The sequence below is a fragment of the Sciurus vulgaris genome, assembly GCF_902686455.1.
Source record: "Sciurus vulgaris genome assembly, chromosome: 11".
NCBI classification, from domain to species: Eukaryota; Metazoa; Chordata; class Mammalia; order Rodentia; family Sciuridae; genus Sciurus; species Sciurus vulgaris.
Window position 1 is genome coordinate 53,931,353 of NC_136472.1, and position 12,986 is coordinate 53,944,338.

The 12,986-nt window shown below is 35.5% G+C and overlaps 1 long non-coding RNA gene across 1 annotated transcript; it reads left to right on the plus strand.

Annotated features, from left to right (window-relative positions):
- The first annotated feature begins 1,081 nt into the window (after window positions 1-1,081).
- LOC306638664 lies at window positions 1,082-7,871 on the plus strand. The gene is made up of 2 exons (XR_013757523.1): window positions 1,082-6,383; window positions 6,418-7,871. It is a non-coding gene; the product is annotated as an uncharacterized lncRNA (long non-coding RNA).
- The last annotated feature ends 5,115 nt before the right edge of the window (window positions 7,872-12,986 follow it).

Genomic DNA, 12,986 nt, shown 5'->3' on the forward strand with positions numbered 1-12,986 from the left:
ATTTAAATTTTGCTTTATATATATTTTTTCTATTTCCCTTGATTATCTCTTTTCTTCTGCTAACAGCCAATCTCTATTCTTCTCTCTTTCAGTCATCCTTTAATTTTTTACTTCTGTCTTCTCTCCTCCCCCCTCTTTTTTTTTTTTTTTTTTTTTTTTTGCATTCTTAGCCCATGCTGCTTTATTGCTAAAAAATATACATATACACAGGTGCAGAGTTTCCAACTCTTAAAACAGTTCCTTTTTACAACAAGGAATAAAATTTCTTCTTCAAAGCTCCCAAAGATGCATAGATTAAAAAGCAAGCTGCCTTTTGTAATACTTCAAACATAATAAAATCCTTTAACATCTTATAGACCAATGGTACAATGGAATACGTAGAATAGCAAGTAAACACAGTGATGGACTCCTGTATTTAGGGGACAGTAAATAAACTATTCAGAAGGGCACACTAACATCCTGAAACTTTAATTACAAAGATGAGTATGGTTTTAAGATAAATGCCAAGATTAATGCTACTAATACTGTTGTTTAAATTTTGATATCAATGCCAGACTATCTTCCTTACCCTTAGGATGAAGAAAAAAAAATAATTTTTTTTATTGGAGGCCCTGGGGATTGGACCAGCTATTCAGGCATGCTAAGCAAGTGATCTACCATTGAGCTATACCCTGGCCCCCATTTTTTTTTTTTTTTTTTTTTTTTTTTTTGCGGTGCTGGGGATTGAACCCAGGGCCTTGTGCTTGCAAGGCAAGCACTCTACCAGCTGAGTTACATCCCCAGCCCCAAAATGTATTTTAATTGATGACATGCCATGCCAAGGGCGAAAAACATTTTGAAAATTAACCATAAGCCAACTATTCTGCTATTCTGACTTTAAAGGAATAAGTTTTTAGTTCCTGGAGAAATTTCCTATGATGTTTGGTTTTCCAAATTACTTAAATATGCCTTAGTAGAATAACAAGGAGAGTCTTGAAGAACTCTGACCTTAAATCTTTATTGATTGGCAGACATGTTATCAATAAGTGGCAAAGAACTTTTTTTTTTTTTTTTTTTGCGGTGCTGGGGATTGAATGCAAAGAACATTTACATATTGGATACATGTTCCTATATTTCTGTGGAAAGCAAACATCTTAATGACAAACCTAAGTAAATTCTGAACCACCGGAAGTTACCATTCCATTTAATACATTCCCAAAGGTTGATGTAGCAAAGTCCTGAAGCAAACAAAGTTAATTTCAATCTATAGAACAAGAAACCTGGAAAAGTCTAGTGAAAATCATGTAGTCTTACCCTGAATTCTCTATTTAGGTTTTTTGCAGACATCATGAATTCCCTTTGCACATTATTTCTTGCAATCACTTGTGTTACTGGGTTTTTTCTTTTGCAACCCAGAGCCTTGCAAGTTAGTCAATCACCCCACTACTGTGCTACACCCTCAGCCCTTATGCTACAATAAGCTGATGCCTCTTCATGAAATAAATGACAAGGTTATTCTTGCTTTTTAAAGAGAAAACTTTTCACCTGTTTACCTGGGATAAAAAGATTCTAGGGAAGAAACTGCATTCTGACTTAATCATCAGGCATGAAACTCTGGTTACTAAAAAAAGTTTTGAATATAATACAGTAACAAGAGAAATAAACCACAAATCTATCAGTAATTTCATAACTTTATGAATAGAAGTCTCTCTTGCAGGATCCTTTATAGCTGATCAGTATCCATATCATCCAGAACAATTGCCTAAAACACCTGAAATATGTGTATATTATTTTTGGTGATGGGATTTCATTATGCTGCCCATACAGGCTTCAAAATCCTGAGCTCAAGCAATTTCCTCCCTTTGTCTCCTAAGTAGCTGGGAGTACAGGCATATGCCACAATAACTCGCTCAAGATACTAATTTTTTTTTTCACCCCCAGGAGGGGTAGGTACTAGAGATTGAACCCAGAGGCACTTTACCACTGAGCCACATCCCCAGTCCTTTTTATTTCTTTGAGACAGGGTCTCCTTAAATTGCTGAGGCTGGAATTGAACTTGTGAACCTCCTGCCTCAGCCTCCTGAGCTGTGGGATTACAGGTGTATGTCACCATGCAGGGTTCAAAATAGTAGTTTTAAGAAATCCCAAACTTAAGTCTATGTAAACCTTATCAGACAAACTCCATACATAGTTAATTTACATACTGCATACTGGAATTCCCTACTTTCCTATCCTTTCTGAAACTCTGCACCTTTCTGATTATTATAGCCACCGCAGCTCATTCAACATGCTTATTTGTGTCTTGTTTTCAAACATGCTTGGGGGACTACTGGAGCTAGGAAAGACATTAGAGGGTGAGCAATGTTATGCCCTATTCTTGACAGTTTGAATGTCTTGTGGGTGCCCCTGTTTATCTTTGACTTCCCATTTTCAATGGAAGTAAGATAATCTTTAATCAGAAAATTAAAACTAATAATTCAAACAATAAATTCAAGCTATTGGTTTAAGTATCTATTGCTTCATTATTAAATGCATATATAAAATCACTAGTAATCACATAACACTGAAAAATTTCAATCATGCATCAGAATATTAGTATTCTAAAATCAGTTATGGACCCACCACTATTGCTTATACTTTCAATCAGACCCAGCATTAATAAACATGCAGAGTAAAAAAAAAAAACAAAAAACTCTGAGTCAGAAGAATTATGGAAAATAACAGACATGCAAAATTTCAACTGAAAAGTTGAGTTAATAAAGTAATTGCTTAGAAATGCAGGCAGGTGCTCCACATCTATCACAATGCTGCTTCAGAACAGAAGTATAAGCAATACACAAGAAGGTTAAAATTAGGACCACTTCATTTATAAAAAGTTTATATGTAAAACCTGGCCCTTGTGGATAAAGAACCATGTAAAAACCTTGGATAAAGAGAGAGAATTAATAGATGCACAGTCTTATGGAACAATGAGGGTTTTTTGGCCATTTATTGACAGCTGTATCATAGAAAAACATAGGTAATATATGGGATGGTCAAGAAGCTCTTGGGCAGAATAGTTTCTTTTTTGATTCACATTAATGAACATTACCTGTACAGCTCCCTGGGGAGCTGAAGAGCAGAGCTAATACAATGTAAACTCAAGCATCAGTGCCCTGAAATTCAGCATAGCCCTCTGCTTTTAAAAACTGTTGGCCATGGGATTCTTCCAAATTGTATAATTAACAGCCAAGCAATGTTCTGAATAAACTAGAAGCAATTTGCTTGCACCAACAGCACCATGAGAATGTAAACTCCTGAAGGCCAAGGGTCTCTTCATATTTTGCATATGACAGGTACATAAAAGAGTAAACATGAGACTACGATAACTGAAAAGCTTTTAACCACATACGTTCAGACTACAAAAACTTGTAGCATACTTTAGCACTTAGAACTATTAACATGGCTGTTAAGAGTAATATTTAACTGTCTGAAATAACTGTTGACATCATTGTAATTTGTAGCCATATCCTCATAATCATGCAGATGTCTGAATATTGCTTGACTATTCCAATGTTTAACATGGACTGACAACAAAGGACATTTAAAGAGAAGCTACTATCAATATAGCCCTTCCATGTCCATTGGAGTTGCCACATAAGAATGAGTCAAGTGATTCTGAGATCTACAATGCTTATCCTTTAATCCCCACTGCCCCCACCCCAGGAAAACAAAGGTACACAGACCCAATCTTTTCAGGGACCTTCAAGGTGCTAAATGGCCAAGCTTGGACATGAGGTAAAGTAAGTAAGAAGTCACCCTAGTTCCACTATTATTTCCTGATGTGAGCTGTGCAGCTCCTCAAGAAACTTGTTTGATAGGTTCTCCTTAAAATAAGCAGTGAAAGGCCACAGGCATTGTCACAACTGCATTAAACAAGGTATCACAAAACCAATAGTCTTTGGCTATTCCCCAGTCCTCTTACTTCTTAGCTTTAAACCCTAACTTCCTTAACCATAAACATGAGGAAAAGCAATCTAACCAAGTTCTTGGCTTTTTTCTTTCTTAAATTCTTATCCTGCACACGTGTACACACATACACACACATACAACTTCCTCTCTAAAAATGTATCCAGGAAGCCAATAGAGAAAGGTGACAAAGCAGAAGAAAATGCCTTTCTATATAATAAATGCCTATTGTAACATGGAATATCCAAAGTAAAAACCCCACCTTGACTTCACTGGGGCTCTAGGAGTGCACTTGCCTCCATATTAAGTACTAGAAACATTTGACTTCAACAACTCTAAACCTCTGCTTTGAGAAACAAATATGGTCTTAAACCTTGAAACACCCACAAGTTATTTCTCATACAGATATATTCATACATTCATACTGTTTTAAAAGAAAGTAACTTTTATAGGCTCTGTACCTAGAACATCTTTTTCATTTTGTTAACTGTTGATTGCAGAGCCCTACAAACCCAAGTAGTAATCACTTAATCTACTGTACAGCAAATGCAGTGTATTATACATGCAAAACTGTTATTGCTGCTAAAAGTCTACCTCTTGAAAACTATTAGTTCATTTTATGGCTTTTTTTTTTTTTTTTTTTTTTTTTTTTTGCAACAGGACATTTCCTTTCCTATACACTGTGCTGTTTTATATTCATTACCTTTTCCAGACTTTTAAAATTTAAATTCTTCAGAAATGGATTTTCCCAGGCACAAAACTATTTGAGTCAAAGTACAGCTACTTTAAGTACACTAGGATCTAAACCTGGGTCCCTGGAAATCTACTACTATAATCTATCTATTCTAGATTGCTTGTTCATGAGATGCACCACATTAGAACATTTTTGCATTTCTTAGCATACTAATGTAGAAACTGTGCTAATAAATCCTGGACTCTTAGTACTGAGATTTGAAAAACACTCAAGAAAACTAATACTTCCCAGTTCTCAAGACAATGATTAGAGGTAGGAATTTCCTTTTACAGAAAACTCTTCTGCTTTCAAAACAAAATGACAGTTTTATTTCTAAAAGAAGGAAAGTAGAAAAAGGAAAAGTTATCTGAGGCTTACTATAACCGAGGGCAAGAGTCCACTTATTATTATACGGCAATGTAGGTAGGTTTCATTTAGCTAAGTTTCCAATGCTCGTGAAAAGGTCTGGAATCCCATCAGTACACAATTCAGCAGATTCAGAAATAGGAAGAGCCTGAAACAATCTAGGACACTCCCAAACTATTGGTATTATTCTTGCATTAACATACATGCTGCTGACAGAAGTAAATGGTCTACAGATTATATAAGCACTCTATGAAGCAATTACAGCATCTCAGTAGGACATGCAGAATGTAAAGCTATTTGTAGATGCAAAGAATAGGAAAAATGAACCCAAGACATAATATGCAATAAAAGAACAAGCTGACCTCAAATTAAAAGCAACACAAAATCATGAAAATGGGGCCTCATTTTGACTTGAAGTTTCATAAGATACAAAGGTAGCTGTTTCTAGCTAACTCATGGAAAGTTTTTATATCCTCGAATGTTTCAAATGGTGAGCCCAAATTTCTATGCATAAACAATTGTTTTTGGCCTTAATCTCCTTCCCCCAGGGAGAATATCACAGATTCAGGTATTTATGGGATGAAAAAAAAAGTCTATAGAGTTTCCATTCTTTTTACACTATTGGTTATTATCAATAACTCATCCTGAAGTTTAAAATTATTACTGGGCTCATGCACTAACCCCTAACATGGCACTACAATATGCTACCAACCACTAATGCTTACAAAACTATACACATCTCAAAATGGAAGACATTGGTGATTTTGTTGTTCTTAAACAACTTGTAACATTTGTCCACAAGTATTAAAATATACATATATATATATATTTCTATTGCACATATCCCGTTTTTGTTTGACTTTTCAAAGAAAAAACTGCCAGCTAACATGGATGAGCAAAAGAAAGGAAGCACAAATGCAGATTGAAGCATTTCTAAAATTAGTTTTTGCCATCAAGAATGAGACCAACACAGACCAGAGAAAAATGCAAATGTATTAAGTAAATACTGGGCAACTACAACTGGAATTCGCCCATGTTGTTAAATGCCATCTAATGTTAATCATGTAAGATGTGGGAACAATTCCTTTGAAAAAGAACATTAACACTGGTTCTCAGCTATAAACTGAAAAATATCTGGAGGGAGCCTGAAACCTGTTCAAACAAGTGGGTCAGAGCTGGTTTCACTGGTGCTCATATCCCTTGCCCAAAAAGTTGCCAAGAAGACAAGGGGAAGATGGATAAAATGCCGGGAAGGTACAACCTATCAATGATGACATTCCCAACATACCAGTGGGACCTATATATATAGGCTTTCTGTCTTTAACAATTCCAAAATACTAAAGGAAAATAACAGGAAGTGGCATGTGGGGTTACTTAAAGAAAAATCTAAGTTACCCTTTTTTTTTTTTTTTTTTGAGGAGTGGGTACTGGGGATTGAACTCAGGGGCACTAGACCACTGAGCCACATCCCAGCCCTATTTTTGTATTTTATTTAGAGACAGGGTCTCACTGAGTTGCTTAGCACCTCGCTTTTGCTGAGGCTGGCTTTGAACTTGAGATCCTCCTGCCTCAGCCTCCCGAGCTGCTGGGATTACAGGCATGCACCACCATGCCCAGCTCTAAGTTACCTTTAACCAAATTATTTCTATTATGATTTCCCACTCAGTAAATGCTATTAAATTTTTTAATTATACATTTTATCTATACTATTTTGTGAAAAAGCAATTACATTAGAATCAAATTGGTTGACCAGTCCAATCATAACAATGCTCAACATTTCCCATTTTTGGCAATTTCTATCACTCTCGATGTTTGGTAAATCTGCTCTATGTTCCCAGCATCACAGCACCCCTGGCCCTTAGCAACCATTCCAGAAAAAAGATGATCCAATAATACTACCTATTCTTAATTTCATCAAATAAGTTTAAAATTCTTTCTCTACTAATAAAGTTTTTCATGCTTCTTATGAAAGATTTGACATCATACAATGGTTCTGTTTGTTTGGAAGCAAGGACAGTTTTCCACTATAGTCTTCATCATATAACTGTTAAAGGGGAAAAAAAAGAAGATTCATATTTCTTGAGTTTTTCCAAACCCTGAATTTCTTCTCAATCTATGATGAACAAACACAAGATCCACGCTTCTTATTGGAACTATTTTTCTTATTGAGGTTTTTTCCAGATCCAGAATTTCTTCTAAATCTACAAGGAAACAACCACAGGATTGGGAACATTGTTTCTGAGATAGACCCATTTACTGATGAGAAAGTCCAATTCCAACTGCAGAAATTTACCTGAGTCCCAGCCTTTTCAGTTTAACAATACACCTACCACCTAGAAAAATAAATCCAAGTACCCATCTGGGTTGAAGAAAAAGAGTTATTTATGACTTTGCAAAAAAATGGGACAATGTAATGTAAAATTCCCAAAAAGTCGAATGGTGCTACATAAAACATTTTTTTTTTTTTCAGGAAAAAGGAATTATATGAAAACTTCTCATTTTTTTTTCTTCTTCTATTTTCTGTGTCCAAAGTTGAAGGCAAGTCATACTATAGGGTCCATCACACCTTCTTAACTAAAAACCTACTCGTGCTACTTTTCTTCCAGCTTTGGCCACAATGAAAATTAACTCTACTCTCCTATATGACTCCACAAAAACAGGATGAATAAAACTGTAATACAGCAGCCTCTCATCTTACGTGAACAGGTTTCCATCATGGACTCAAACTGGGTTGTTTGCTTTTACCATTCTTTCAACTAAATGTAAGCATGCATTCACAGAATTAGCTGCTACACCATCTGGTCCTTCAGAAGAAGAATGAAAAAATTTAAAAATAGCAAATGTTCCAAGACCTTTGGAAAAGTCAACAACAGCTTCTTTCTCCAGGAGAAAAATCCCTCCTTTCATCCAAAAATGTGGATATACACATGTAAAAATATGTATTTGTACAGACTCTTGGTATATCAGTTATGAAATCAATCAATCTTGATACCTTGTCTTTATGCTCCTTTATCACATCAAAGGGTTAGCTGCAAAACTGGATCCTTGTTTCTGTCCAGCAAATCTATGTCACAAGATGAACCAGGATTTAGGGATATATGTCACTTTTTAACATCTCCTTCTTTTCAAATTACAACAAATATTTGGAATTTACTGCTGCAGTCTCAAATGTGCTTATCATAATAGTGGCTGAAACTGGAAGACATTTTTTTAAAACCCTGAAGTCATCCACACCTGCCATTTATTAGTCTTCTCGTTTCGAGTAAAAGGCAAAGAATACCACAACCTAAGCACCTGTTTCAAATTACACATCAGCCTTTGGCTTGCAAAATAATTTTTTGACAATTAAGCAAGTTGCAGAAGACCCATATCACTTGCTTTTTTCTTCCTGGAGAAGTCAGCAGGATAACTGCACCCTAAGGTCTTCCTTCTGTGTTGAATATGAAAGGTGGAACAAAAGAAAAGCAGTTTTTTCCATTCCAAACCATGGAGGTAATGTGTAGAAAGGTATCCATATTTCAGTGGGGAAAGTGACTGAATAAAAGAAGCAGGACTACCCGCTCTAGAAGACAACATAGAAATACCTGCCACATCCTGAGTTCAGAATTTTGTTGAGATGAATAGAAAAGCACCTAAATATCAGGAAAGTGTTCATCCTGTGTGATAAGGATTCTCGCATGGTCCAGCAGACGCAATCGGCATCCCGGGGGCCTGCCAGCCCCCGGCCCGGAGGCCAAACGACCAGATGGCCTCTCCTCTCCTCACTCCGCCATCTTCCTCCCCCCTCTTAATAATAACATCCTATATCACTTCTGTTCTCTCCCTGTCCACCATTTACCTTTTGCAAACTTGCTGTTTTTATTATAGGCATACAGATCATATTATTTCTGTTTATTTTGATAATTAACACTGTAGACATCATAGTAGTAACTATTTGGTTTAATGCTGTAAATTGTTTGCATTGGTTATTTGTCTCCCCCTAAATAGTGAAGTACTGGAAACCTTCAGGGACACTGTAAGTCCACAGGATAGAAACTCTACCGCCTTAGATCCATACTGTTAGATGGATAGACTCACAAACAACATGAAAAAGGGAACAAATCACCCCAAGAAAATCAAGATACTCCAATAACAAAAACCATTGATATCACAGTAGAAGAAACATCAGAGAAGGAATTTAGAATGTACACAGTTAAGCTGATCTGTGAAGTAAAGGATGATGTAAGACAGCAAATACGGGTAGCAAAAGATCACTTCAGTGAAGAGATAGAGATTCTAGAAAAAAAATTAAAAAAAATAAACAGAAATCCTTGAAATGAAGGAAATAATAAACCAAATTTAAAATTCAATAGAAATCATCACCAACAAACTAGACCACTTGGAAGACAGAACCTCAGACAATGAAGACAAAATATATCATCTGAAAGTAGAGTTGATCACACAGGGAAAATGTTAAGAAACCATGAACAGACCTTCCAAGAATTATTGAATAACATGAAAAGACCAAATTTAAGATTTATCAGAATAGATGAAGGTGTAGAGATACAAACCAAAGGAATGCACAATCTTTTCAATAAAATAATATCAGAAAATTTCCCAAAGCTAAAGAATGAAATGGAAAATCAAATACACAAGTCTTACAGGACCACAAATGTGCAAAATTACAACAGACCCACATCAAGTCACATTATAATGAAAATGTCTGGCATACAGAATAAGGATAAAATTTTAAAGGCTATGAGAGAAAAATACCAGATTACATATGGAGGAAACCAATACAGATCTCAGCTGATTTCTCAACCTGGACCCTCAAAGCTAGGAGGTCCTGGAAAAGCATATATCAAGATCTGAAAGAAAATGGATGCCAATCAAGAATTCTATATCCAGCAAAATTAAGCTTCAGATTTGAAGATGAAATAATAATGATAAACAAAAATTAAAAGAATTTGCAACAAGAAAGCCTGCACTTCAGAATATTCTCAATGAAATATTCCATGAAGATGAAATGGAAAAAAAAAAAGTGAAAACCAGTGAAGAGAAGAACTACACTAAAGGAATAGTCAATCAAGGGAGAAAGTAATTCAAATTAAAGTAGAAATAAACCAAAATGACTGGGAAACAAATCATATCTCAATAATAATCTTTTGAACATTAATGGCCTAAACTCATCAATCAAAAGACATAGTTGAACAGATTGGATTTTTTGAAAAGTCCCAACAATATGCTGTCTCCAAGAAACTCACCTCATAGGCAAAGACATCCACAGACTGAAGGTGAAAGGATGGGGAAAAAAATTCCACTCACATGAATCAGGTAAACAAGCAGGGGTTTCTAGCCTCTAAAAGAAACCAGGTCATGTAAGCTACATAATTGTAATTATACAATTGTAATATTACCTCAATACATTTTTAGTATCTGTAGAGTTATTTTGATAGCTCCCTTTTCATTGATATTTTTTCATGCTTTTGTCTTGATTACACTTGTTAGATTTTTATCAAGTTTTAGCTTTATTATTTCTTTCCTATTTCATATATTTCTTCTCCTACTCTTATTTTTTTCCTTCCTACTACCTAATTTGAAATAATTTGATTGTTGATCTAGCTTCTTTCTGATACAAATAGTTTGTTACAAGTGTTCATCTGAGTACTATTTTGTCCCAGAGATTCTGATATCTTAAGCTTTTATTATCACTTAGTTCAAAGCACTTTTTATTTACTATTCTTATGCTTTCTTCTTTGATCTGTGAAACATTTATAAGTGTGCTGCTTAATTTTGAAGTAGTTGAGATGTGGGAGTGGGGTTCTATATATCTTAAGGTGATTGATTTCTAATGTAATAAATCATGCAGGAAACACAGTCTGCATGCTTTTAAACTTTTACAATTCTCAAAATTTATTTAATTACAAAATATAGTATTTCTTTTTTAATTTTCTACTTGTCATTTTTCTGTATAGTTCTCTATAAATAACAAGTTGGTCAAGGTAACTGGTAATGTCATTCAGCCTTCTATATCATTACTCCTTCCAGCAAAGTGATGGGGCTTAACATCTCCAAATAGGATTGTGGATTTGTCTTTCTAGTTTTATTAGGTTTTACTTCATGTATTTTGAAATTTTATTAGATACATACACATTTAAGATTGTTATACTTTCTTGAAGAAGTTACGATTAAGAAATGTTCTCCTTTATCTCTGAAAATGCTTTTTCTTGAAATTTATTTTATATTAATAGCTCTACTTCAGATTTCTCATGCTTATTTTCTCCTTTTTCTTTTTACCTATGGGTGTAGTGATATTTAAAGTGTGATGTGTGTAGGGCATATAGTTTTTTGCTTTTTACACATATTGAACATTTATACCTTTAATTACAACATCTAGTTCATTTATATTTAAATTAATTATTCCTATTGTTGAAAAGAAAGAACACCTGACATCTTCATGTGTTCAGTGGAAAATTGGGTAAATAATAAGTTTGATGATGTGATATTTTGGAAAACAGGTTGAACAGTCCTGCTATTCAGCTCAGAGAGAAGATTGTTAGAATGCTTTTGTTGCAATTGTCCATTCTCTCATTTATCATATGGTAACAGCAACAGATTTTTTTTTGTTAACACTTCTTATTTTGCAAATAAAAAGTAATATATACATTTAAAAACTCTTTTACATTTCACCCTTGGAGCCAATCTGTTTGTGGAATGGTGCATAGTGCTGTGGACGTGCAGGACAAAATGGATTCCCGGGTGTGTAATAAGCTGCTTGTCATCCTCTACCAGGCTCCTGTGGCATCTACAACTGGCCTCTTTGGCACAATGGGAGTGTTAAGTGGGAGAAACACCCACCTGTGGACACCACAGGACAACTGCACTGTGGACTTGAACTTAAAGTTTCCATCCTTTAAGGACACTGAATATCAAGTCTTCCATTTGGTATGGGAACCAAAGACCATGACTAAGCCCTTGCCGAAGAGCACTGTGTTTCACAGCTTGGAGTGACTAAGTCCACACATGTGGACATGAAAGGGAAAGCACCTCTCTATGTCGAAAGAAACAATGACAGAAACACCTCTTTATCCTCAGCCAGTATCTAACCATTATACCCAAAGACACTGACCACTTAGGAGGACAGAGTCAAACAGCACCTGCAGGAGCAGAACCTTCCTCTGGGGAGTGATTATGGGCACTTGGCATCCAGGGACAGCCATACCTGCCATATAACTGGATTGGCTAATGCACTTAAATCTTACATACCAGCTTGAAAACTTATCATTTTGTCTACAACACATAGTAATTAGAACAAAATGAAAGCTAGGTTTAGAGTAACTTGAGTTGCTTGGTGGTTTTACACACTTTTTGGACTTTCTCCTCAAGCAGAAGCATTGACCTTGAGTTCTAGGTTGAGACTTTAGCTAAACACACCACAGATGCTTTATATTATACGCACAAAACCATAATTTTTCTTTCTTTCTTTTTTTGATACCAGGGATTGAACCCAGGGGAGTTTAACCACTAAGCCTCATTCCCAGCTCTTTTTATGTTTTATTATGAGACAGGGTCTCACTAAGTTGCTGAGGCTGGCTTTGAGCTAGTGACCTTCCCACCTCAGCCTCCCGAGCTGCTGGGATTGCAGGTGTGCACTACCACTCCCAGGCATAATTTTTCTTAATGAAGAAATTGCCAAAATGTGAAATATGGAACTGCAGAATAGAATGACATTAGATATGCTAACTTCAGCACAGGGAGGCTCCTGTGCCCTCATAAGAAAACAGAATATTGTGTACATATCCCTGATAATTTTAATAATATGTCTTTGTCCCTAAATAAGTTGCAGACCAATATTACCTCTATAGATAAACTTGTATTGATTCTGTTTCTGCTCAGTTACAGTCTTGCTAGGTTTGAATGTGAGGTGTCCCCCAAAAGCTCACATGCGAGACAATGCAAGAAGATTCAGAGAGGAAATGAT